This window comes from Frankliniella occidentalis, unplaced genomic scaffold, assembly GCF_000697945.3.
Source record: "Frankliniella occidentalis isolate FOCC.00 unplaced genomic scaffold, Focc_3.1 Scaffold364, whole genome shotgun sequence".
Classification (NCBI taxonomy): Eukaryota; Metazoa; Arthropoda; class Insecta; order Thysanoptera; family Thripidae; genus Frankliniella; species Frankliniella occidentalis.
Window position 1 is genome coordinate 161,460 of NW_026267487.1, and position 5,166 is coordinate 166,625.

General features: G+C 44.3%; 1 long non-coding RNA gene across 2 annotated transcripts in view; it reads right to left on the reverse strand.

The window, feature by feature from the left end:
• Positions 1-844: 844 nt before the first annotated feature.
• Positions 845-5,166, reverse strand: part of LOC127751152 (uncharacterized) — a 6,175-nt gene continuing 1,853 nt past the window's right edge. The window contains exons 2-5 of one of the 2 annotated variants that reach the window (XR_008012000.1): positions 4,842-5,008; positions 3,011-3,183; positions 2,008-2,111; positions 845-1,726 (exon numbers count right to left, since the gene is read on the reverse strand). This is a non-coding gene — a long non-coding RNA (uncharacterized LOC127751152). Of the gene's footprint in view, positions 1,727-2,007; positions 3,184-4,841; positions 5,009-5,166 lie in introns of both variants that reach the window. The other variant, XR_008011999.1, reaches the window with a different exon arrangement.

Genomic DNA, 5,166 nt, shown 5'->3' on the forward strand with positions numbered 1-5,166 from the left:
GCTAAGTCACCGCAGGCAGGGGAGGGGGAGTGCTAGTGAGTGCCCATTTGTACACCTCAAGGACTAAAACTGTGCATTTTACTCGATTTTACTTTAAAATTTTAAACACTCGTGCCTTTATGTGTACCAATATGTTGTTCACACATTTGGGTGTCCAGGGTAAAGCTACGTAGGGTTATGCACATGCCCGTGCACATGCTTGACACAAGCGGAGTACAGAATGAGTACACTTGGAGTACACTGTGTACTGTAACCCTCTGCGAAAGAGGAGTACACAAGTTGTCGACCCAACGGCCTCCGCCACGGGCGAGGTTGATCTATTCAGCTGCAAGCGCGGTTTTATAGCGGGCCCCCCCCCCCCCCCGTCGGCCTAGATCACGGTTGGTAGGCAATATATATCCAACAGAACCCCTCAATATAGGCAACCCACAAGTCAATCGCCCCCTCCGTTAGACGGACTTAAAACAGCGCGTGTTCGGATGAGACCCACACTGGGTTCTGCCCGTAGGTGCCCTGACCCCCTAGAGCAGGCACACCCGCTCGTTTTGTCGCAGACATCGGAACACCCGGTACTACATGCAGAAATGCAGGCATGTTTGCCTATCGTTGCTGACGAAGGCGCTTCACCCCCTACCACTCTCTTTCAGGTCAGCCACCTCTCCGACATCACAGGGACGATTTTTAAAGAAAGGTGCTGTCCCCCCCACCCCCACCCCCCCACCTTACTCTCCCCGGGCGGTCCCAGATGAGACGCCTCAAAGAGTAGGCAACGTGCCCAACATCGCCCTGTCCATCGGTTCGGCTTAAAACCACCCCTGCACCATCACCATTCACATTAGTCGCATGAGAGGTAGGCAATGCGCGAGCCCGATAAGCTCGATATGTGGCATACCTCGCCGTCCCTTTCACATCACTTCATTTGAGAGGCTGCCTATCTGCATTCGTGTACTTAAATTAAATAGTAAAATGAATAATTTCGTGTAATGAAATTATATTCGAATCGAAATTAAATGTACCACGGGAAGAATAGAAATTAAATTATTTCGTTTCGAGGAAATGAAATGAAATTGGAGTGAAATTAAATCTCCCACCGCAAGAATGGAAATTATATTATTTAATTTAATGATTAATTTTACGGTTTAATTTCATTTCGAGAATAATTTTATACCATACAAAATAGCATAATTTCGACCTTTTAAAATTTAATTTAATTTCGTTTTCAATCCCTGCCTAAGGGGTAACTCGTGAAAGTAGAACCCTACTGACGAAAAGTTCGTTCGTTTTGCTCTATCTTGTACTGTTTTGGTGCTATGGGGCATGTATTGGCGAAAAAACGTGAAAAAGACAAAATGGTTTTGTATATCGTAAAAAAGGATTCATGTCACAGGATTGTAAATGGAGTAACACTAAAACCACACATTAGGAATCGTACCACACCCTCCTTTGGGCTGAAGTACCCCTAGATTATCTAGTATCACTGAAACGTTCATTTTTACATGACAGCATGTCAAAATTCGAACTTTTAATGAAAACCTTCATCGAACAGAAGTAGTTTCCTGTCCCTCATCGAGTCGTGCCGAAACCAGTGGCGCCAACTTCAGCAAGCATACACGCAGTATAGTCATGGTCCATGAACGGTGCCCTTGAAGTTACGAGGCAGGCAGTAGTTCCCACAGCTTTGACACAGGCAGAGGCCGCACCTACGTGCACGTGCGCAATCACCCATCTGAAAATAGAAAAGAGAGAAATTAAAACAAGCGGCAGATGTGTCTAGTTATATCAGTGAGTACGATTAAGTGTTTAGAGCGATAACATTAGGGACCCAACATAAGATATGAATAATATACGATACACCCCACCACATGGATGCTGTTAAACGAATACTCGGAGAATATCAGTGAATCCCAAACTTGAAGCTAAATCAAACAACTCACTAATGACAACAGAACCAACGACCAAAACGATAATGCTTTTGCAAAAACTAGGGAAAAGATTAAAGACACTCACCAACTTATCGAATGGCGCCAGGAGACGGTCCTTGTTAGTTCCTGAACGGCACCGTAGAGGACACGAGGCTGAGAGCACGCCGCGTCTCCGGTGCAACCACCGATCTGAAAATTTTAAAGAATTTGGAAGTATCACAAGCGGCAGAACCGTTCAGTAATGTACGTGCCCCCCTCCCCCACCACAATTCCCTCCTTTTTATCTTGCGAGTGAAAAATTTCGGGAACCACATACCGACGTCAAAAAACATTACGATCTCATCACTCACACATTTCCAAACTGTGACTTTGCATTACTCTTCTGCTTCTGCCCGACATACAATAGTAAAATAAATGTGTAGGTCGACAACACTAAACATGTGAGATGTATTTTGATATGATAAAAACAAAAACAAAAAAAGATCCCCCATGAATTAAGTTTATGTGACTCAAAAGTTTTAAAATAGGTACCTTCTATGGAATGTAATTTAAAGAGAGAGAGAGAGTGCAGAGAAACGTACAGGACGCGCAGGTGCTCGACCTCCTAGTGAGAGATCAGGCGGCTCACAAGGGCTCTCGAAGCGGCAAAGAGCCCTACAGGCGTGTCAAACACCACCCACATCATTTTTCTGCACCCAAATTTTGATCCCCAAGAGCTGGGTGGTTCAACCGAAGTCAGGCATTACAGAAAAAATAGAGAGGGGAAATCCGACATATCTGACTGAGCAACTGAGTTAGAATATTACCCTTAGGCTTCCAAGGCCCTGGGCAATCCCGATAAAAAGGACTTAAGCTGACCTAAAGCTACGTGTAAGACGTTACGAAGCAGAAGAGGTTTGTACGCGAGGCCGTAATGCCCAAGATAAAGGCAACCGTTTCAAAACCAAATATAGATTTCCATAATCAGGAAAGGAAAGATAAATAAATAAAGTACACCCTTCCTCCCGCCCTCAAATTACAATATATATCGTATATATTAGCCCCTACTCTAGTTGCAGAAACAACAGATGAAAACCGAGTTCACTAACCCATTCATCGAGTCGTGCCGAAACCAGTGGCGCCAACTTCAGCAAGCATATACGCAGTATAGTCATGGTCCGTGAACGGTGCCCTTGAAGTTACGAGGCAGGCAGTAGTTCCCACAGATTTGACACAGGCAGAAGACGCGCCTACGTGCACGTGCGCAATCACCCATCTGAAACTAGAAAAGAGAGAAATTAAAACAACCGGCAGATGTGTCTAGTTATATCAGTGAGTACGATTAAATGTTTAGAGCGATAACATTAGGGACCCAACATAAGATATGAATAAAATACGATACACCCAACCACATTGATGCTGTTAAACGAATACTCGGAAAATATCTGTGAATCCCAAACTTGAAGCTAAATCAAACAACTCACTAATGACAACAGAACCAACGACCAAAACGATAATGCAAACTATAGGTAAAGGTGGAGACAAAGTCCACAAGATCCGAGCGTGATTTTCACGCCGCGAGCGTAAGTAGAGTTGTTTTGGTAACAGTGGACTTTATGCAACAGCCAACAACAAGCCGCCGTGGGGCTATGCCATTCTTTTTAGCCGAATCAACTTTAGAGCTAGCGTGATTTTCACGCTTCCGGACTGATTATCACGCTGCTAGCAGCCGCTCCCATGAAAATCACGCTGCTTTCAGACGCTTGCATGAAAATCACGCTGCTAGCAGGCGCTTGCCTGAAATTCACGGCGGAAGGGTGAAAAGTCACGCTAGCTCTCAAGCTGATTTAGCTGAAAAGAATAGAACAAAAATCGTCGGGCCGGTCGGGCGCGGAGAGGAGCAGGGTACTGCCCTTACCCTGCCCCGCTCCTCCCTGCGCCCGGCTAGTTTCTTTCTTCTCCTTCCGGTCTAGCCGAGCCTCGGAGTACCCAATAGCATAGCCACACGGCGGCCTGTTATCGGCTATTGCATCAAGTCAACTGCGTCAACTGCTAACTAAAACCTATTCTTTTCACGCTGGTGGCGTGAAAATCACGCTCGTCTCATGTGAACTATGAATCCACCTTTACAAAGTATTAAAAAAAAAAAAAAAATCCCAAGTATAATCAAACTTTGCTAGAAAACAATTACAATAGATACAAAGCAATCGCTGGTTTAGTTCGCAGCAATCAAGATCTTTTGGCATCCTAACCCCATCCCTAGCTGACTCGACTTAGCACGGTCTAAAAAGCTGCATATACAGATCCCTTACCCCGTTCACCAACAAACCACTTGATGTCAAATGTGCCCAAATAAGAATGCCATGAAAGAAAGCGCTGTAACATATCCACTTCCTAAACGTTATTATCGAATCATATTAACAGATAACGATTCCGAAAAAAAAAATTAAAAGGAGAAATAAGAAACAAGTGATTGACCAACTAAGGTTAAAAAAAAAAAAATACCCTGCGGCCCTCAAGATCACCGGTCCTCCCGATAAAAAGGTGCTTAAACTGTCAAGGCGTTGCGAAGCAAAAGAGGGATGACTGTGAGGCCATGCTGCCCAAAACGCAAGAAACCATTTTAAAGCCATACTAAGACGTCCTTCTCTCGTCGCAGAGATTTATCAACACCCCGGGCTTTTGCAAAAACTAGGGAAAAGATTAAAGACACTCACCAACTTATCGAATTCGTTACGAAGCAGAAGAGGTTTGTACGCGAGGCCGTCATGCCCAAGATAAAGGCAACCGTTTCAAAACTAAATATAGTTTTCCACAATCAGGAAAGTAAAGATAAATAAATAAACAACACCCTTCCCCCCGCCCCCCAATTACAATATATATCGTATATATTAGCCCCTACTCTAGTTGCAGAAACAGATGAAAACCGAGTTCACTAACCTTTTCATCGAGTCGTGCCAAAACCAGTGGCGCCAACTTCAGCAAGCATACACGCAGTACAGTCATGGTCCGTGAACAGTGCTCTTGAAGTTACGAGGCAGGCAGTAGTTCCCACAGATTTGACACAGGCAGAAGACGCACCTACGAGCACGTGCGCAATCACCCATCTGTAAATAGAAAAGAGAGTAATTAAAACAAGCGGCAGATGTGTCTAGTTATATCAGTGAGTACGATTAAATGTTTAGAGCGATGACATTAGGGACCCAACAAAAGATATGAATAAAATACGATACACCCCACCACATGGATGCTGTTAAACGAATAC